The following is a 24,242-nucleotide window of genomic DNA, read 5'->3' on the forward strand; positions in this document are numbered from 1 at the left end:
TGTCCTGAGTCCTTAATGTATGTGTCGGTCTTCTCCATGTGTGGCTGGAGCAGAAAGGCTAAGTGTTTTGCTAGTTTATACGTTGGTGAGCCAGGAGCGCTAACGATCGGTCTCAGTGCAACGTTGTTCATATGGATCTTGGGTAATCCATACAGCTGAGGTGGTAGAAAGAGAAAAGGCTTAAGGTAAACGGATCCTGGCTTCCCGTACTGCAGCAAACGACCGTCCCAGGTAGCAAGAGGAGAACCGAACCGGAAATGACCGCGGAAAAGCCCTCGGACGTTGGCGCGCCAGGTACATATAGTCTGCAGCCGAGAGCTTGGCTCCAGTTCACCACCAGCAATGTGGGTGAAGCTTTGACAATGCCAGCCACTCGTGCTGGCGAAACGTAAGAAAAATCATTAGATGAACATCGGCCGAAGAATCCGAGACAGATGCAGTTAGGCAGTTTGTCATTCTAGACAGTTCACTAATTATGTTAATTAATAAGATTATATCAAGATTGTTTCAGATTTACACCAAAGAAATGGTATTATCGACGGTATATTGGAAAAACATAATAAGTAACATGCAAAATGCAAAGAATTCTAGTTAATGCAGTAACAATAATTAATTAAGCAGAAAGTAAATTACAAACATTGGATCACAAATTAATAAAGAGTTACATAAGAAAGAAGGTGAAGATATAGAAGATATAGAAGAAATAAGGTTGTTAGATTAATTTTAATTTTATTAAAGTTTTTAATCTATATAAATTGTTTAATCTATATTCTTTTCATTTTTGTTTTTTTCTATATGAATTCTTTGTCTATATAAATTTTTCAATCTAAACAAATTTTCATTGAATATTTTCATCCATATAAATAGTTATCCAATTAAATTTTTAATCTATATTACTTTTTTAAATTTATTAATCTATACGAAATATTTTACTATATAAATTTTTTAATCTATGTGATTTTTAATTAATTTTTTAATCTATTTAATTGTTTTATCCTTACAAATTTTTTAATGTAAATAATTATATATATATATATATATATATATATATATATATATATATATATATATATATGTGTGTGTGTGTGTGTGTGTGTGTGTATATATATATATATGTATGTATATATATGTATATATATATAAAAATGGAAAATGATAGTTCACATTTAGCTCTTAAAGATATTCATATTTATTGTTTAAAGAGTAATAAGATTACTGAATTACATAATACTCAAAGAATAACAACTAAAAATGAAGACAAAAAATTGAAAGTATTTGTACAATTTGTAAATGTAAATAAAGCAAATTCATCAAAATAATTTGTAAATGGTGAAGGTTTAAATAATATTCATTAAAATATAATTAATTAATGACATAAATCAATTAGAAAGGGTTTTTAAAACTAGAAATGTTGTTTCTTTTTGTATAAAAGCAAGCTGATCTAGTTGAAATGAAGTCAGGTAATTTAAAAGGAATTCCAAAAATAAATAAAAGTTATAAATATTTATTAACAATAATTGATGTTTTTTTGAAATATGCACTTGCAGTTCCTATGAAAGATAAAGAAGCTATAAATATAGTTTATGCTTTTCAAGAAATTTTAGTAGTTAGGAAGCCAAATAATTTAAAAACAGATAATGGTAAAGAATTCTGTAACAAAGAACTTAAAGATTTAATGAAGAAATATTACATTAATCATTATTCAATTTTTTCCAAATTAAAAGTACCTGCTGTTGAACGATTTAACAGAACACTTAAAGAAAAATGTGGAAAATATTTGCTTTACAAAGAAATTATAAATGGTTAAATTTAGTTAAAAATCTAATTGATGAATACAATAATACAAAATATTCTACAATAAAAATGAAACCAGTGGAAGTAATTGAAAGTAATTGCTAAATTTAAAAAAGCTGATAAAGTTTCACTTAGTAACTTATAAACCTTTTTTAAAAGGGTTATACTGCAGATTGCTCAACAGAAATATTTAAAATTGAAAAGGTTATTTATTCTAATCCAATTAGATAAGAATTAAAAGATGTAAAAGAAAATTGTGAGGAACAGGAACTACAATAAACAAAATATCCAGATATATACTTCGTTGTATAAGTTTTAAGAAAGAAAGGTAATCAAGTATATGTTAAATGGTTAGGTTGTGATAATTCACACAACAGTTGGATAAATAAGGATAAAATAATTTTATAAAGAATTAATATACTATTTAGTTTAACAATAGATAAGTTATTAAAGGAATTATTTTCCATATATGTATTTTATACAAAAACAAAATCGACTTTGTTCATGATTTTGGTATTTCACTGTATGTGGTTTTTCTGGATTATGTCCTCAATTGTCCATATTTAAAAGTAAACTTTCAAAATGAGCATAAATTACCAATGGAACATTTTATGAATATTGATAATTTTTAAAATATACTTATTTTCCTTTACTTCACATTTCAAATTTTAATGGTTTCTTTGGTTAAACAATTTGGTGTATCATTATCTAATTTTTCTTCACTATTGAAATGTAGTAAACATAATTCACAAAATAATTTTACTTTTTCATTTTTAATAATTTGTCTTGATACAAGTCTAAATAAATTCTTTATGTGACAATAGTGTGAATTTGTATCTTTCTTGAAATAAAGTAGATTCACATGTTTTTCCTTAAACATGTTGTAATTTTTAATTGATATACTTCAAATTCTTCATTATCGGATGAATAAACGATGATAGATACATTAATTATATTTTGTTTTTTTGGAATATGATCAACTACTACAGGAAAATCAATATTTTCAAGATTTTTATCAAGTTCAAGACCAACACCTATTTTGTTATTCTTTCAGCATTTTTATCTACAGGAAACAAAGCTGTTTTTATAGACCATAGAAAACGCTTTTGGTCATTATTTTTCACATTAGCACATGTTTTTTTATTTTCATTTTTATCTGGTAATTCAATGTAAGATGATCCTTTTGGTGGAATATATTTATTAATTGCTAGTTGCAAACCAATAATTCTGTTTAATGTCCATCCTGAACCTGGTGCTTGAAAATTAGATATTTTTGCTAAAATATTCCTTTATACCTTGTTGAAATATTTTACTAAAATATTTTTCTGTGACAATAGTATAGTTTGGTGTTTTTTGTCCAAATTCTTGAACTTTTTCATGTATTTCTTTTGTTTGTAATTTATATTCACAATAGAAATTAAAATTTATTTTTAATCCGTGAAGTACTTTGAAATAGTCTTTAAAAATTTTGTTTTTGCTCCACTTAAGAAGTGATTAGGATTAATTATATCTATATTATTTCAAAATTTATAGTTTGCAGTCAGTTTTAAAATGCTTTTTCAACGAAGTAAACTTTGATTGTTTTTCTATCTCTTGGTTTTGGTTTTACAATTATATTTGTAGCCAATGGTAATATTCTTTTTAATGGTTTATATTCTTCTGTTAGAAAGACATCAACAATATAATAATATGGTAACTTTTTGCAAAAATTGTCACTTATTTTAGGTGTACATTTTCTAACAATATTTGTATGATTTTCACCTACTTGAGGTGAATAATTTCTTAGAATATTTGGTAACTGTTTCCAAAAATTATCACTTAATTCAGATGTACAATTTCTAACAATATCTGTATTATTTTCACTAGTTCAGGTGTATTATCTTTAACAATTTTTGTATGATTTTCAATTACTACAGGTTTTTAATTTCTAGCAATATTTGTATGATTTTCACTTACTTTGGGTGTATAATTTCTAAAAATAATTGGATGATTTCTAGTAATAATTGGACAATTTCTAATAATATATGTTATTAAATAAGCTTTATGTAAATTTGAATATCCTCATAAATTATTTACCTTACAAAATTTACTCAGATTTGCAACTCTAAATTGTTGTAGTTCAGTAGCAGTGTATAATTCCATTTCAATCTTTCATTTATTACTAAAGAATTTCATTATATTTGTAAATAATATTTTTTAGCAAAATGATAATTTTTAATAGATGGATTATTTTTTAATCAAAAAAGGGAATTAGTTTATTATTTAGTTTAACAATCAATTAATTTTAATAATCTATTTAACTAGCCATGAAGGATGATTGTTTAATAAATAATAAAACTTTAAGATGAACTTTCTTATTCTTAATATATACTAAAATTTACTAATTACATTTATTATTATGTTTACCTTTATGTGCAGAATTTATGTAAAAACCTTTTAAATGTTTCGTTTCTTAACAACTTTTACATTTTTTTGGAGATATAGATGTTTCTTCAGTTACAACTTCTTTATTATTCATTGTAGATGTAGATTTTTCTCCAATATTCATTGCTAATAATATTAGCAATAATAATGTTGTTCACTTGGATTTCTTCGCAAATGTTCCTTAAAATAGTATTTAGCAACACTTTTTCCACATACACAAGGAATTCGATTTTTATTGTAATTTTTTACATAATATGTATTTATACATAGTCTACATAAAGGCCTATAACCATCTTTTGCATATTTCTGTAAAGTAAAATTATCAAATATTTCTCTATATTACAATATCTACAAAATTTATATTTCATCGAAGATTATTGTTGAACTTGCTCCATTTATATATAAAAATTTATTACATTTGTGAAAAAGTAAGTTTTCAAAATTTAATGTAATCATCATATAGGATTCGACCACTTTTCAACTGATGTAATTATAGATATTGGTATAGTATCAAGAGCAGCCAATATGTTAGCTCTTGTTGGTGTTTTGTTTTTAACAATAATTTTACGAAGTGGGCCATTGAGTTTTTCCTTTAACGATTCATCAATATATTCTTTATGAAAAATATGATTGCAATTCGTTTTAACAAATAGATTATTATTTTCATTATTTAAATAAATAGGACAATCAATATCTTTTTTAGATTGGTCAGTTAGTTCATGAGCTATTTTCAGTATAGTTTTCATTTCGTTTAAGTTCTCCATTTATAAGAAATAATTTTTATGAGATTTATAAAAAATGTTACAGAATAATTTTCATTGAATTATTTAGCTATAATTTCAAGATAACGATTTTTTAAAATGTGGTATGTACAAAGTACTAATTTTTTTCTGTCAAACTAATAAATTTTTTTGTATAAATGAAAACCACTTTAATCAAGAAGCTCAACAATGTAAGAGTTTATAAAGAAATTAAAAAACTAAGTGAGCTAGAGATACATGTTTTATACAGTATTACATACTGTCAATATTTAAATACTAGATATGGAGAACAACTTTGTCTAGAACTCAATAATAAGTTCAAAGTTATTTTACCAAATAGATTTTCTTAATTACTTGTTGATTTTGATTTTGAAATAGTTAAAAAAGGAGAAATGAAATTGAACTATGAATGAAGAAACTTAAAATTAGAAATAATGAATTTCATGCCTTAGAATTCGCAATGTAAAATTTTTAAAATAATGTACTTTTGTTTTAACTACTACATTTTATTATCTCACAATTGTGTTGTAATTTTTTCTAATTTACTTTTGTTAACTAACACATTTTATTTATTTACTTACCTTCACAACGTAAAATGTTTAAAATAATGTATTTTTGTTAACTAGTACATTTTAACTAATTTACTTATGTTCACAATGTGTTTTTAAAAAATGATGTACTTTTGTTAGCTAATACATTTTAATTATTTTACTTACATTCACAATGTGGTATTTTAAAGTAATGTACTTTGTTAACTAATACATTTTAATTAATTTGTCTATATTCACAATGTAAAATTTTTAAAAATAACTTACTTTTGTTAATCTATAGATATTATTGTGTTAAAATCGTGTTGTAAATGAAATAATGAAGCTATAAATCAATTGTTTATTGTAATTAGTAATATTATTTTGAAAAATATGTATTTAGTTAATGTTTTAAAATCGGTTAAGTTAATTAAATATACTGAATTTTTAAAAATCAGTTAATTTACTTATAAAATACAGAATTTATTTTAATATTGAGCTATTGATCTAGAACCGGTAAAATGTATCTACTATGGTCCGGGTACATTGTTATGTAGGGATTGTTATTCATCGCTTCTCCCATTGGAACGCCGATTTATTTTGTATTGGAATCACTTCCCTCGACACTCATGGGTGGAACCCCCTTACAAGGCTTCCCCACATCCAGACCACCTGTAAGGCAGAACACAAGGTTTTTTTTTCAACCAGGAGGGCAGAGAGTTCTCCATCACTGAGAACACCAAGATCAAATGCTACAAAAGTACTGACATGTGTGATGCCTCTATATTACAAGGATTGAATTCCCAAAGATTTCTGAAATGGAATCCCCCATTCGTCTAGCTGAAACTACTACTCCACGTTCAAAGTCTGTTACTGTAATTCCTGTCATGCTGCCATCATCACGTCAGAATCCTTTTACATGAATCCCTGAGTACAAATGACAGCTCCGCCAATGCACTGTCCTTTTATACCTCGTGTGCACTTTGCTACCGCTGTTTGTATAGGTGGATATTGCTCTCCCATGACTTTTGTCACCTCAGTGTAGCCTATAGTAACCAGAAAAAAAATACAAAGCCTAACACTGTGTTCACTGGCAAGGTCATATGTGCGTTGCGGTTTTGGCATCTTTAACTAAACATTTATAAATTTATAGGCATAACACCTGAAAACTAGATGGAACTACATGTTCTCATAGAAAAAGCAGTAAAATAAACTAATCGTTTGTATATGTGTTCATGTGAGGCAGAGTAACACATTATAGACAAATAAAAGATTTGAATATAAAAGTACTGTATCAGATCGAAGAAAACATTGCCTATACTCCAGATGAACTGATTAAAACTATTAAAGCGAATTTACAAAAGCAATTTTTCTGAGATTAAGTGCCACTTCCTTTCAGTCTGATGATATATTTTCTGGTACTCTGCAATGATTAGTTTACACTCATCATTTAAGATAACATATTTGAAGCACTTCAACACTCACTCAATAAAGTACATGATAAGAGGAACTTCTGTGTTTTCTTGCTACAGTAACAGTCTCTATGGAGCAACCATTGCTGTGGTGCCCTAACCACCCTTGGCAGGCCAAACTCAAACGTCAGGAAAATCAGCAGAGGAGAGAATAGAATGCATGCGCAGTCACTGCTTCGAGAACCAGTCACGCTACTGCAGTGTTTTGCTTTTGATGCTGTGATCTGTCTCTTCACTTAGAAAAAACGCCGACCACAACAAATCAAACTTCAGAGAACAGAATTTCAATTTAATCAAGACTTTCACAATTGAAACAGAAGAAAAGGTTCGACACATCAGCTGCAACCATATACAAAAACACGACAAGAACAACTCTCCTCCAAGGCAGTCAATTCTACATATCTCGAAAGCAGTACATTTCCCACAACTGTTTCTGCTGGAGAGAACAATCGAAAGAATGGTTAAAAGCAAGACAGATGGTTCAAAATTTGGACACATGCCGATCAGTAGTTTTATCTAAGCCATATAGGTAAAATGTATGCTACCTGTGATGAGGAAACTTCTCACAGTTTCATCTGTAATAATAACATCAATACGCAATCCATGCACATTGCTTTTCGTTTCTGGAATCATACCACTTTAAACTGTAACCAAATATTTTTACAAGTCCAAATATATATGACTTGCATCTATCATGTATTAGGCGAGAATACCACAGTATTCAGAATCCAAATAAACAATAGCATAACCGTTTCCTCTCTCTCTCTCTCTCTCTCTCACACACACACACACACACACACACACACTTGCACGCTCACACATAGCGCTAGCAGGAGTATGACAATTACATCTTGTCAACATGTGTCTCCAAAATGCAAAATTTTGCCACTGTTGAAGCATATGTGATATCATGATATAAAGAACATTCAGCCCTCCTCTACCAATTGTTTCATCTGTATAAGACTTTTTTTTAATTCGAAAGTGTGTGTGTGACGTCATATCTCTCCATTCCTCTGTATAAATAATAAACTCCATAATTTTTTCAATGGCTCTGCAAGCTCTCTCAACCATTAGCGCATATCTCTCAATCATTTTGGGAGCAAATGGTGTGATTCTCATAGTTCTCTTCCTTGGTACAAACGTGTATCATTTGGGCAAAGTATCTAAGATCTGTCCAGAAACTTTGATTTAGTGCTAACTTCACAAAATTTCGACTACTTCCTCTGTATAAATACAAAGACCCTGCACGACCATGTATCCGGATTGTACCATACTTTAGACATTGTTACTGTTTTTCCAAATTTTTCCAGTTTTTCCTTTTCTCCATATTTTTCGGTTTTTCCATCTTTTTGATATTCTGTATGCAAATGTACAAGTGTAAACAAGGTATCCTAAAATTCAGTTCACTTACTAACAGGGATGATACAGGAGACAAAAAAATATGTCTCTTAAAGCAACCGTGTGTGAGAAAGCCATAATGCATGAGCACTGAACTTGCGTAGCTAGTACATCAGTGGAGCTGATGAAAGTAGTTTTGTCTAATGTTGTTACAGCAAATGCTAGTTCTAGATACATAGTATATTTTGCTGTAACACTATTTGACATTATCAGTAACCAACTGGTAGCATTAGTGCCTCCATGACAGTTGCAGTGTCGAAATGGAAGTGCAGATGATGAGAACTGAGAGACATGCTCTTTGGTTACAGAGTGGCTGAATGCAGCAGCCAGATGGAGGATGTGGTTTCACCATGACAGTGCCCCAGCAACACTGTAAAACCAGTGGGAGCAGTAATAAACAGTACATTTGGCAATTGGTGGGTCGGCTATCCCTGTTGACTTGGAGCAGGAATTTTTTGCAAGAATTCTTGAAGGAGCCACACAAATACAGAACACACTACGCATTTGACAGTGAATATGGTGCTCCCTGGTACACTGATACCAGCTCTGCACAGAGGTTAATGGTGTTCATTTTGAGTGTTTATTTTAATTCAATAGTGGTCAAAACAATAAGAAATGAAAAACATTTACTACTGTTTTATTCTCAGTCACACATAAAAACCTCCTGGATACTCAGTAATCCAACAGGACACATTGCCGACACATGGTTGCTTTACGAAATATATTTGGTTTTTGCCTCCATCATCATCCCTGAGCGCTGAGTTTTTGAACACACTGTATGTACTCTTGTTGTTACAGTTACCCGGTGTGGCTTGCCAGTTTTATCATCCAACTGAAATACAGACTCCCAGCACATTCAGGGTACCTAGAAAGTATACTTCTTCCAAATGTCAACACACATAACACTAAGTGCCAAAGCCAACACAAAAAAATGCACATACAGTAATTGCTATGTGGGAAAAGTGCTGACACTGTTCTGATGTAAGCACACACAAAGCCCAGTTATGCTATCTTGTGTATCTGCTTCCTGCTGGAGCCTCCACTGTCCAGGGTGGGTTCAGAATAGCATCGGAAATATGGATCCATTCACATTAGGAATAGGATATATGATCATAGTGGGTCAACAATATGTGACATTTGGTAATATTATTAGGTGTATCCACCATGTGCTACATACAGGAATATTGTTTCGGGTGGATGCACCTGTGCACAGTCCGGGATATTCGTTGGGTGATTCATCTGCACAAATCCCAGGATAATATTCAATGTGGCTCCATCTGTGCAAAAATTCTGTGAGAATGTTCAGTGTGGATCAACCCATGTATGATCCAGAGTGGTATTGGGAAATGGATCCACCTGCAATAGGTCCAATAGGTAAGACGGAGGGCCATGACAGGAAGATGGCATGCATAGTAGTGAAACTGAAGTATGTGTGTGTGTTAGCAACAGAATAACAGCAACACTCTACTCCCACAGAAATCCATGTTTGTGTGTGTGTGTGTTTTAGTGTTGGCTTTGGCACTTGAATGTTATGTATATTGACATTTGGGAAAAGTATACTTTGTAGATACCCTGACTGGATTGGGATCTTGTATCACAGCTGGCTAATAACAATAGCAACCCAGACTTGGTAACATAAGTTATAATAGCAAATATACACCTGGACATTAATAGATAGCATATGGAAAAATATGGAAAAATCAGCAAAATGGAGAAAATGGAAAATGCAAAAGTGGTAAAAAGCGTCAAAAATACGATAAAATCCAGATCTGATATAGTCACATAGGATCTCTGTTTTTATTTTAGGAAGTAATCGAAACTTTGTGGCACATACACCAGGTCAAAGTGTCTGGACGTATCTTGGATACTTTTCTAGACAGCTAAAAGTTTGTACCAGGGAAGAGAACAATTAAAATCACAGCACCATCTACTTCCAAAATGATTGAGATATAGGTTGAGAGAGCTTGCAGACATTTCGAAAAAAAAAAAAACGTGAAGTCTGCAATTTATACAGAGGTGTAGAAAGATGTGACGTTACCCATGCACACAGAAATGAAATACATTATACAGATGGAGTAATCAGTAGAGAGGGGCTGTAGGTCCTTGATGTAATGACATCTCACATGTTTTAATAGCTGAAAGACGGTTCATTCTAGAGAGATATGGTGACAAGACGAAACTGTCACACACCTGCTAGTTCTGTGTGAACGAAAAAGTAGTTTTTATTATTTATTTTGATTCTGAATGCTACTGTGTTCTCCCCCAGTGCATGTATCTGGAATTGTAAAAATATTTGGATGTCCTGTAAAGTGGTATGATTCCAGAAACGAAAAGCAATATGCATGGATTGTATATTGGTGCTATACTACAGATGAAGTCGTGAGAAGTTTGCTGATTACAGGTAGCATATATTTTATCTACATGTCTTAGATTGGCACCTAGTACTATTGCTCAGCGTTTCTCCAATATTTTGAACCACTTACCCAGTTTCTAACCATTTTTTGGATTGATCTCTCAAACAGTACCACCTGTGGGAAATTTACTGCTCATGACACATATAAAATTGAATGTTTTGAAGGAGAATGAATGCATGTTAGACAGAGAGAAGGTCGAAGGTGCAGTCAGTGCAAATACTGTTCACATATCATTGTCACAATGTGGCAGGTTGTCCCTGGCACTGCTGATTTGACAGGGTTGCTTGATAACTCTGGCTGCCAGCCTGCAAACTCCTGTCACCATCCTATAGTTTTGTTGTTTAATATTTTAGCTTCTTGTATTATTACTTTCTTAAACACTATGGCTGCAAAGTGGACACAGTTGCCTTTAAACTGAGTTACCACCATTATTATGCGTTTTGGTCTGCTGAGTAACACCATGCAAACAGAATAAATCACATCCAACCCACCCCTAGGTGTGGGTGATCTATATCACAGTCCACACATAAAATAGTGTAATTAGATCCACAATTACAATGAAGCTATAACTGAAAGTGCTGCCATCTAGGTAATTTATGCACAGATTTTTGCTGTCAATATGGATAACTAACTAAACAACATTTGACATATGTGGATGTAATGCAAAACATTATAAGTCTGTGTATAATGTAAATTAATCAGTAAGTATATTATGCCATTTCTATCAAAATTTAGCACATACTGTAAGTTTTTTAAAACTCAAGGCAGAACAACAAGAAAATAGCGAAATTTAAAGCAAAGTACATGAATTGCCCAAAGAGTCGATTTCAAAAACAAAAAAGTCAAACTGATGAACTAGAGAAACAATTGGTGTTTTTTCAAGCATTTTAACTCCTTTGTGATCCTTCAAAAATGTTTAACATTTTTCAAGTATTCCCAAAATTGATTTGCAACGATCAAAACATTTGTCCAAAGAGATTTCCAATATGTTTTGAATATTTCAAAGATAAATCGTGTAATTTCAGCATGAGATCTAGTTATAAAAGTTTCAAATCATGTCATCATTTTCACACCTTTTTTCTCGACAATGCATGTGCTAATGGAAATTCAATACATTGAAACCTGTGATGATGAAAGTTTTTCAAATTTTATAGACATTATGAGCTCAAATAAATGATTCCTATAACTGGGACTATAGCTTAGGAATCAAATTTTTAATGAAAACATAAATATATTAAAGACAAATATATATACGAAGATAGTAACTTGTTCTCCAAAGAACAGTTATTGTTGACAACCGAGCAGCTTTTCCCTGGAATAAATGATGACTAACTGACAACCTCAGCTGCCGACAGGTGTTGTTGTTATACCTCGATGTGGACAGCTGAAAATGTGTGCCCCGACCGGGACTCGAACCCGGGATCTCCTGCTTATATGGCAGATGCTCTATCCATCTGAGCCACCGAGGACACAGATGAATAGCGCGACTGCAGGGACTTATCTCTTGCAGGCTTCCCGTGAGATTCACATTCTCAACTGTCCACAATTCTACATATGTATTGAACCTTATAGACATTTGCCCACCCACTCATTACTCGCGCACACTTTGGCGATTCCCGTAAGAGTTTGGGCAACCTGTGTGCATTCGCACAAACGAAGGTCAATGGCTGGGTAGCCTTAACCATATATACAAAGATAGTAACTCGTTCTCTAAAGAACAGTTACTGTCGATGACTGTGCAGCTTTTCCCAGGAATAAATGATGACTAACTGACAACCTCAGCTGCCGACAGGCGTTGTTGTTATACCTCGATATGGACAGCTGAAAATGTGTGCCCCAACTGGGACTCGAACCCAGGATCTCCTGCTTATATGGCAGACGCTCAATCCATCTGAGCCACCGAGGAAACAGATGAATAGCGCGACTGCAGGGACTTATCCCCAGTACGCTTCCCGTGAGACTCACATTCCCAGCTGTCCACAATTTTACATATGTATTGAACCTTATAGACATTTGCCCACCCACTCATTACTCACGCACGCTTTAGCGATTCCCATAAGAGTTTGGGCAACCTGTGTGCATTTTAATATCAGATTTCTCTATTATGATCAGTTCTTGGATACAAATATAAGTTAATTGAATATTTATCATTAGTTGATTTATTTATGTAAAAACACATAAAATTAACTGTTAATACATTTCATTAGTAGCTCTGCCAAATTGGAACTTAGTTCTGAACGTACCACATATATTTTTTGTTATATTACCAAATACTGTGAATTACATTAATTGGCACTTTTGTATTTAAATGACAGATTTGAACAAACACAACGAAATTTTTATTTTGGTGACAGTTAATTGGTTTTTATCATGCTTAGTTTGTTCACAATTTTCCAGTACTCATAATATGGTTGAATATTTATTATAGGAAACATATTCAAATCTCCTTTGCAATAACATTTAGAAATTTATTTTCCACATATATACAGCATCCGTTTATTATGTCACTGTGTCTTATGGTACTGGTTAATACATTGTCTACAAACTGCTCTGTAACCATCTTTTCTATATTTTTAATTCGCCTATTTCACAGTTTTTAGTTTTGACAAACTCTAAAAATTGTTTCACCAGTTGCTTGACTGCATATGTGTAGTAGAAAATGTTTCACCATATTAAAATATTTTCAGGAATTACATTTCCTCCAATTTAAAGGTGTCAAAAGGAAAATAAAAAATCATTTATATTTATTAACGAATATGGAGTACATAGTTCATATCATATAAAAAGGAACTAGTTTACTAATTTCAAAAACATTTTTCTAGTAAACATTTTTTTTATAAATATTGTCATTCATAGGCATCATTCACAATGACAAACTTCTTTATAATAATAAAGAAATTTTTGTATTAGCTGATAAAAAAACCTTGGTTTAAAGCTAAAGATATTGCTGAAATTTTAGAATATGAAGATACAAGCCACACTGTATGGAAAAATGCAAGTGTAGGAGATAAAACACTTTTAGAAAATTTAAACCCCATCTATCAAGTTGATCTAACATATAATGAGAAAAATACAATATTTATTAATGAAATTTATGAAATACTTAATAAAGATGTTTTACCATCGATTAGAAAATATGGTGAATATAATTTATAAATAGAACAAGATCAACTTATAACAGAATTACAATTAAAATAAAAATTTAAGACAGTGAAATACAAGAAAAAATATCGTGAATTATACAAACTAAAGGAAAGGAAAGACTATGTAAGATGAATAAGAATGTCAAAATACAACAGAGTGATATCAGATATGTTGTTAGTACTAAACTAGTACAACGAGAACTTTTATTATGTTAGTCTAGATTATCTACATACAATACTAGTTAACATCCTAAAAATACATTTACGTATAACTGCATGCAAAACTGTGCTAATTATTATGTTATTGAAGAGTTATATAAATCAGATTTTAATTCACAAAGAAAAAAGAAGACAGAGAACTGTATAACTGAATTTAGATGACATAAAATGTTATGTAGAGTTCTTTCATGACATGGTGAGCGATTTGTTGTTAAGCACATAAAAATTAAATAATGTTGAAGTTGGAGATAAAGTATTTAACAATATTTTGATGAAACTTCAGAAAATAGAGCCATTAAAATTATCTCTAGAAATTACAACTAAGGTTAACAAAAAGATTACTGATGAAATTGTATTAGAAAATCTCAGTGAAGAGAATAGCAAACATATAATAAAAGAATGTTACTCAGTTCAACCTAATAATGGTAAAACAAACATACAGTATTTTAAACAATTGTATATTTAGTTAAACTAGGAAATATTTACATACAACTAAGTGTTTATATTAGTCCATTTTTGAAATAATCTTAATCAATACATATTTCATCACCATAAGTCAATTTATTTATGAATTTAGATTCTTCACCATCAATCGGAATAAAATTTGGATAGGAAAAATTGGAGTGTAAATTTCTTCATTTACATGTAAACATACCCATAACCATTTAACTTTAACTATATCACCTTTTTACTCAAAACTTAATCAAGAAATTATATATCCTGAAATTTTTTTTGTCACTCTTTCTCACAAAAATTTTCTTTTATGTATCTTCCATTTGCATGTAACTGTATCCAAAAACATAAAATCTTAAATGTCAGAAATTACCTTTACAAAAACTTTAGTTCAATTTACTTATTCTTACCTTATCTCTTATTTTAAATTTTGATATGTAATCATTTTGCCAAATTTCATATAAGTTTGTATGAAATTATTTGTATCTTTAGGTTTCTCTTGATTGTTGAATGTTTCTTATTTTCATATTCATGAACTAGTTTTTTAACTATAACAGTCCATGTGTAATTACTTTGAAGAGCACATTTTTTCCTTGACTGTTCTATTTAATCCGAAGCTTTTAAAATCTCTAAAGTTGAGTAGAGGTTAATGTTATATTTCTCCATAAGTAAAATCATACACAGAAATATAAATTTTTTGCTCATTTCCTATCAAAATTGAAAAATCAATCATTTGATTGGCAAATATCTTTCTTTCTACTATGTTAGCATAAAACACTAATTCAGATGGTCTCCTCAGTAAGTGTTGTAGTGAGATAATTATCATTATGAAACTACTTTTTTTCAATTTTAATGTGTTTCAGTGACAGAGTTACTGAGCTGTGTTAAAATACTTTTGTATTCAGCTTTTCTAACTAGATTATTTGATTCATTTCCTTGATACCTTTACTCAAATATTTTTTTTTTTAGTTAGATCATTTACATCCACTTAACATCTGTCCATAAAATCAATATTACCTTTAGTTACTTGAAAAATGATTCTCAGTTTGTTACAAAATTTTTTAACATTTTTTAAACTTTTCGGATCAATTGATTTTTAGAATCATGTTTGATTTTTGGTAAAGGACCTAATTTTATTTTTGCTGTACTTTGCACATTTATATCATTTCGAAAAACGTGCATGTAATAAATTTAAAATATTATAAAATTTATAGCCACCTGAAGATAGTTTTAACATGAATACACAAGATTGACAACATACAGTATTAATTCATCATATTTTTGCATTCTTTCAGTACTGTTATATAATTCATTTTGACCTAAGTATTTAACTAGCTATTTTGGTATTTCACAATCAAATAAATCAAAACCAGTTTTTGTACTTTTTGTTTTTACAGTAAGAAATCCAATGGTACCAATAGGATCTAAAGTATCTAAATAAGATAGTCCAGATTACATTTTTTAAATAATTAGAGATTGTGTTTAGGTAATTCATCAGTCATGAAAACATCATGATATTGTTTAATTTTCCTTTGTTTAAGAAGTATTTCTACACCAAAGTTTATAAATTTCTCTTATATTCCATAATTGTCTCTTCTCTATTCTTAAATTATGTTTTTTGTGTAGTGCTAATTCTTCATCACTTTTTCATTGATTATAAACAGGTTTAGCGATAGCTGCTGCTCCTCCACATAAGGAACTAGTAACTCCTAATGCTGTTAGTAAAATTGGAAATATTTCTTTTTTGTTAAATATTCAATAATTTTTTTATTAACAGATATACCTTACATGATTTTCTAACTTTCTTTCTGTCTTTGTCGTTTTTCAGCATTACTTAAAAAGTATCAATACTGTGTAACTCATCGTTATTGAGGTTAATTTTAATTGCTTTTGCTATAGTTTTACCTCTCAGTAGCAAAGAGACTAGATGCTGGAATTAGATCATATAGATAAAATACTATAAAATTTTTTAAAATTATTTTGTTGAACTTTTTAAAAAAGTTATAATCGCCAACAATTATCGTCAGTTTGCAATCCTAGTGTTACTTTTATTTTTCCACACATTCTCTTCCAAATACTGTAGCAGCTAATTTTCTTCCAAATGATGAATCTTATACATTCTTCCTCTTGCAATTTTTGAAGCTGTATATCTACTTCATGTTCAGATTTTAAATCTTTATACTCTCCACATGAAATATCATGTTTTACATGATTCATCTAATTTATGCATTTCTTCATCTCCTCTAGCTAATCTTTCTTCTAATTTAGTTCATCGATAATTACAGCCAGGTAGATGGACTTCAAATATTAATTTTCGGTAATTTCATTATTAATGTGATAAATACTAGTTTACCATATTTTCCACTTTTCCATAATGTATGCCATAAATTGCACTACAGTCTAAATAAATTTGAGGTGCCTTTGGGATTATTGATATTAAAAATCATTTAAGTTGCTAGTTAACACTTTTGATGTACTGTTTCATTAGGTTACATCTTCCTTACAACTAAAACTTATCCATGACCTATCATTAATTTGTTGAATAAATCTATAACATTGTTTATCCTACCATATTCAACAGGTAACTTCATGTATTTTTTATTAATTCCTTCATCTCCATCAAATTGTCCTGGTAAATTCCTACTACTTTTAAAAATACCTACTATTTTAAATCAAAATCTTGATCTTCACTGTAATTAAATATACCATCATTCTTTCATTTACATTAATATTTTTAATGTTTGACATGGTCTTCGACTTTTTTGTGTTTCTATTCACTTCTTTATATTTATTTGGTATGTATTGTATATTTGATTTAATTACTCTTATTCAATCATAGTATACCTTGAATTTTTTTGTAAATGTTGATAAGGAGTAATTTGTATCCTAGTTGTTCTATTTTCTTGAATAGCTTTTAATACATTATCGCCTAAACCTTCAATTCCTTCTCAAAGTTCTTCAGTTGCATCGATAAGAGGTTGATCGTTCTTTTATATTTCACATGATCTGTTCTCAGTTGTTCCTTCCATTTTGAAAAATATTTAATTTTTGTTATTTCGTTCAGCTTGTTTATCAGGTTCTGGATTGAACTACATACACTTTGGATTATATTTTGCCAATATTTAATTAGGATAAAAATCAATAATTTATTTTGTAAGATTTGTTTTTATGTTTTAGAATCAATAGATTCCATAGACATTTATGTTTACATTTAACATTTATGTTGATGGATCGATAGATTCAATCGCCATTCGTTTACATGTCTATTTGTGATATTGAAGTTCATGATTTGTTTATTGTTAGTGGTAATTTTTATGCCTTTATTTAAGTTTAATACTTATGTTTATATTTAATATGTACATTAAAGTTTAATGTCTACATTGATCTCTAGTATTTGTGTATATGTTTATGTTGCAAAGCTTGATCTTGATAGTAAAATACGATAATTCTGTGATTTATTTTTCTTGTCATATTTGTTGTGGAAATCCAAACCTATCATTATTCCCTAATTTGATACATTTTTGTTTAAAATCAACAAAAGTTAAATGCCAACTATCAAATTAATGGTAAGTAGCATTTAAATTCGTATCGTTTTTCTAAACATATTTTGATAATTAATATTATCTATGATTAATTGTTTAGGTATGTTTGAATATGTTTGAGCTAAGTAAAAATAATTCATTTCTATATATCTGTCTCTAGTAGAATATCCTGATTTCCAAGAAGAAATCGTCAAATAAAATAATTCATTTGTCTTCATATTCAGACATTCAATAAAAGTAACGATTTCTCCATTAACGTTTTTACACATTTTCTTAATTTTTTGACACATTGGTTCACTAAAATTTTTGAATAAACATGTAAATGATCCGTTTTATTCCAGTTTAAGCATCCTATAGCTAAAATGTAAGTCTTGATCATTGATGATTTTTTCACATTCTCTTGGACCGATTATTGCACACGGAATTGAAATAGATAAAAGTTTACCTTGATGACTTTTTATTTTTTCTCTTCAAACTAGTTTTTGTTCCCAATTTAGTTTGCACATATATATAGTAAAACTTATTAGTTACAAATTAGTCACTCATTTCAATTTACTGATAATTCATCAGGTCTCACAAAAACTTTATCTGTACCCATAAGAGACAGTCACAATAAAAGTTGCACTAGTTGCTACTCATACAACATTTTTAACTTCAGATGTATCATGAAAAAATAATAAACTTCCTCATATAGACATAAAACATAGTACTGGAAGTGATTGGGATTTAATAATCAAACTATTCTGGTTAATGAAAAAATATTGCTAGTAATATTCTCAAAATCATTGAATTGATTAACGTAAATTTTAATTTAAGTGATGGAATGTTTGTACAAATGATGCTTATTTTCATCATGAAATTAATATCATTTAAGAATGATGTTAAATTTGGTGCACCAATAGTTTATGGACTGAATTAATCTTTATCCTTTATTTATTCCAATTCATGATAAAATTACCATCTAAGAAGTAAATATTACTGACAAAAATAATAATTTTAGTGACTTTAATGGTGCTACTGCAACAATTATTTCAACATAGTTAATAAAGTTTATTCGATATAAATGAACAAGAGTGAGAGCTATTTGTGTTATTAAATTCCAGTGAGTGAGAAAAGTAAAAATAATCTAAGTAGTCCTACTATAGATGTAGAAATTAACATACATATGACAATGTCTAGCTACACACAAAGCAAGTTTTAAAACTGGTACAACAGATGGAACAGACTATCCAGCATGTAATAGAAAATCTATGACTATTTTATCTTGTATCCAGTAATAAAGGAAATAATATTTTATCTAGAATAAATCATCATATTATTTCATCAATTATTTTATTATATTTAACATTCGTCTCTTCCTGACAAAATTTTGTGGAAGGACATGTAGTTAATAATGGTAAAATAGTGAGGTAGGAAAACGAAGTATCATATCCACTGGAATGTTGTGGAAAATTTTTAAATTTTGTGTAAAAGTAATGTGAAAAGGAAACTTAACAGTAATTTTTACTTGGAGCTTGAGTTCAAATGATATTATTTTTCGTTTGGCCGATTTTAATGATGCTGGAGTTCAAATGGTTCAAATGGCTCTGAGCACTATGCGACTTAACTTCTGAGGTCATCAGTCACCTAGAACTTAGAACTAATTAAACCTAACTAACCTAAGGACATCACACACATCCATGCCCGAGGCAGGATTCGAACCTGCGACCGTAGTGGTCACGCGGTTCCAGACTGAAGCGTCTTTAACTGCACGGCCACACCGGCCGGCGGTGCTGGAGTCAAAATAAAAAAAAACTTCATCAGAAGAAGGAAAAATTACAACTAAGAATAAGGAAATAGCAGATCCATTTTAAGTGTGAACAATGAGAAATTATATTAACAAGTCCCAACATACAAATTTCTTTTTACAAATTACTGAGTACAGAAATAACGGGACTAAGCAGTAATCAGATGGATATGACAAATTACTATCATTCAGTGGAGTTTGATATATTATCCTATTTATAAATATGACATGTAGAAAAACTTTTGTAGCAACAAACAATGGCTATGAAACGATGTACTAGTTTTAATCATAAAATACCTGTTGATACTCTTTTATACATAAGAGGATATAAGAATTTAGCATATGACACACAAACAGAATATGTGAGAGTTTAAACTTTTTCTTAACATCTTACATTTTTTAAGACTATTATCTTCTCTTAATTTTTTTCTATTGCCCTCTTCTGTTCCATTATCAAAAGTTGGAAATTTTATGTTTTATCTTTATTTCCATATGACTGAAAAATATTTAAAATATTACATGTTGTATACTATCTCTTCAGTTGTATAAATTATTGGTTTTGCTTATTGAGTGTTGTTTTTTTTGAGTCAGTTTATAAGAAATAAAATTTTAATCAGAAAATGTTTTATTTTTGTTTATTACATATTTTTCTACCTATTTTGGCAAAAACATCCAACAGTCACCAAGACAGACGAAAATATACCATCAAAACAAGTGTTCAGTTCCTAGTGCTGTGAAGTGTGGAGAACAAAAAACTGAAATGGCGATTATAAGAACAACAGCACCAAAAATGGCTCCTTAAGAAACTCAAGAATGTAAGCAATAAAAAATTGTTTAAGAAAATTAATGAGACAGAAATAGTTGTTTTATGTGACATTACGGCATGTTAATATCTGAATACAAAATTAAACTAACTCCAGCCAAACAGGCCATGAAGGCCCAATTGTACCGACCAGCTGCCAGTGTCATCCTCAACCCACAGGTGTCACTGGATGCAGAGATGGATTGACACTTATCAACCAAGTAGCTACTCACATTGCGTCACAAGGACTGCATGCACCCCAACTGCCAACACCGCTTGATAGACCAGATGGTCACTCATTGAAGTACTTGCCCAGCCTAACAGCACTTAACATCAGTGATCTGACAGGAACCGATGTTACCACTGTGGTAAGGCCACTGGCAAAATACAAAATATGGAGAAAAATTTGTATGGAGCTCAATAATAAATTTAAAATTGTTTTACTAAAGAAATATTTGAAAATAGTAATTGAATAAGATTTTCAACTTTTTGAAGACCAAAGTGGTAAAATGATGGATGTATAAGGGAAAAAAGTAGGAGTTTATAATGACTAACATAACACAAGTAATTTGATTTAATGTTTTACGAGGTGTACACTGTTGTGCAACTTTTCTCGCTTCAGTACATATGTGTGTGTGGTAGGCATTTTGAACACTCCACTATTGAGTCCCAGCACATGGTAAACACACTGCACATGAACCAACAACAGACGAGAATATTTCATTTGAAAATGCATGCCTGATAACACACTATGTGTGCATATATATTGCCTGTATACTGTACTTCCATGTAACTATTGCATACATTTATGTGTATGTGTGATTATTCCTCACTTGCAGCTGCTAATCCTCATTTCTATTATATAATGCGTATAGAAAAAAATAATCAGAAAGAAATGATTAAAATGTAAATACTATATATAGAATGATTAAAATGTAAATATTGTATTTACAAACAAAGTGGGAAACAGAGTATGTAAGTTCTTTTAGCTTTAATGTAATTTACATGATAGTCATAAATCATCAGAAAAATAAAAGAATTACTTTGTAAGTAAAACAATGTCTTTAGGTTAGGAAAAATCGCCATGTGAATATATCAACGAAAATAATTATAATTTATTATATATAATACCAAAAATAGTTTCGTACGAAAACCTGCCGTGTGTATGCCATCAAAAACAAATAACATTGTAAATGGATGAAAACTTGTTAGTAAATAACAAAAAACATTAAAAATATGGTACTGCAAAAGAAATTGTTAATAGTAATCCATTAGTTAATTTGTTATATGATTGTTATTGATTCCAAATTCTTTCACTATAGAATTATTGTTAATTTGCTTATAACGAGCGTGAACCACTCCCCATGATATGCAAACCATGAATCAAAAGAACTAAACAGTTGAAGTAATTATAAAGGATGATAAGGAGGAGGAGGAGCTTGAATCTTTTTGATCGAGGAAAGATAAGAGGGTTTCCTTGCCATTTTGATGTATACCCAGTGGCCCAGGCGTTTCTCACCAATTTTATATTGTGTGACTGCTATTGAGTTACATCATGACAACTATATTTAGGCCTCTTACCTAAGGAGTCTGGGTAGGTTAGGATGTCCCCTGGATACCCTAGATCAATGCCCCTTGGGAGGGGAGTGGGTGGTGCCCTTGATTATATATATATGGCACTAGTGTGTAAACTGACACTGGAATGCCTTATCAGTGACCTTGAGATAAGATCGTTATTTGTTCCAGAACTTACACTGTTAAACTACTGCTTATAGTGTGTCCCTTTGAATGGTGTCTACTTAAATTATGTCCTTTAAATACTGTCTCTTTATGTTTAGAGCTGACACTATATTCCACATTATGGTACCTTATTACACCATCCCCACTGCAGTAATAATTCTTTAATTATCTTTCTCATATGTCAGAGTATTGAACAACTTATTATGTTATTGTAATGAGAGGCATCTAAACAAAAAAAATTTCCTACAGCAAAATCACAAATTACTTTAAGAATGACTGACATTATTTTGGAATGATTGAAAGCCTACAATAATGAAATGCAAATAAAAGTATAATATGTTATTCTGCAATGAGTGCATATGAAGGTTTTGGAAATTGTTTATGTATTTAAACATGTCATATCTTATGTTTCTTTGTTAATATAGTTAATATTTGAAAATGAAAAAAAATATTCGACATTAGTCACCAGTAACCATATTATATATAGCTGTAATGGAAACATTAATTAATAGACTATAAATAAACTGAGTTGCTGATCCTGATATGAATGCAGTTTTTTAATTGCATAAATTTAATTGATCAAAGCGAGACTAACATTACAGGCCACAATTTCTAAGCATTGTAAACAAAACACCACAAGAAGCCCTACAAACTAAATAGATGAAAATTATGAAAGCAAGTGTGCACACTAAGAGAACAGATAGAAAGAAATCTATGAAACACTTGATGCTGTGAGTGGAAACATGCAGCACTTTTCTTCTCGACAGATACTGCAAGTTATTCATCATACTCAGTTTGATTTCCTTCTCTCATCTCCTACATTTTTCAGAACTGAAAGTGAAAATCAACCATCGTATGGCACACAGCCCTCATTTAACATTAAATGAGTTAACACAGACCATAACTTACCCTGTCCTAAACTTTACTGAGGCCCACATCGCTACAATTCCTCCCACAATACCTGTTCCTTTTCATTCCTCCATTTTGATCCATGTGTTTATTTTATTTTGATTTTCGATGTATTCAAATAGTTATCAGTTTAGTTTTTGTAAGTATATGTACATCTTCCCTATGGTATCCATAATTCTTCATACTTACTTATTTACAGTTTGGTTCATATATTTCCCGTCAGAACTGTCAGTTATCTGTTTTACATTGCTTGTGTATCACCTTCCACATGTAATATCTTTTCAAGCTATTCTCCAATACTCTTGTATTTATTTTATTGATACTGTAATTTTAATTTTTTATCTCAGGTACTAGGTCGTTTTCCTGTATGTAAGGCTCCTCTACTTTTGAGAGTAATTCTTTGTTCATTTTGTCTTCATCCTTTTCTGCATCCTAGGAAATATACACACACATAGCGTTTTGAGCTGTGACATCACATTGGGCCACTGCCCTACCCCCCCCCCCCCCCCACCCCACAGACACATACCTGAGGTCCCACTGGCTCGCCATGCTGCTTTGGCAGCCACTGTCAGCTCGAAGGTGGAGGCAGTGCTGCATGTATGTGATGTTTAGGTGTAGGTTTTAATATTTCAATACAAGTTTAATGAAAGTATATGCATCCCTCCTTATAGAACGGATTACCACCTACCAAGCTGGCACAAATGTTGACAGTTAAGGAATCTTGGTGACCACGAACAAAGGCAGGGTGCGAAATTTTCTGTGCCCACACGAGTTTGTTGTGGCTGTTGAACATACCCTCTCATGTAAACGATGTCTCAACCATAAAAAGTACATGGTTCAGGAAGTCCAGTTGAATGG

The 24,242-nt window shown here is 30.6% G+C and overlaps 2 non-coding genes across 2 annotated transcripts; both read right to left on the minus strand.

Annotated features, from left to right (window-relative positions):
* Positions 1 to 12,185: 12,185 nt before the first annotated feature.
* On the minus strand, positions 12,186 to 12,259 carry Trnai-uau. Its single transcript has one exon. It is a non-coding gene; the product is annotated as a tRNA-Ile (tRNA).
* Positions 12,260 to 12,622: 363 nt separating this feature from the next.
* On the minus strand, positions 12,623 to 12,696 carry Trnai-uau. Its single transcript has one exon. It is a non-coding gene; the product is annotated as a tRNA-Ile (tRNA).
* Positions 12,697 to 24,242: the final 11,546 nt, after the last annotated feature.

The sequence above is a fragment of the Schistocerca americana genome, chromosome X (genome assembly GCF_021461395.2).
Source record: "Schistocerca americana isolate TAMUIC-IGC-003095 chromosome X, iqSchAmer2.1, whole genome shotgun sequence".
Classification (NCBI taxonomy): Eukaryota; Metazoa; Arthropoda; class Insecta; order Orthoptera; family Acrididae; genus Schistocerca; species Schistocerca americana.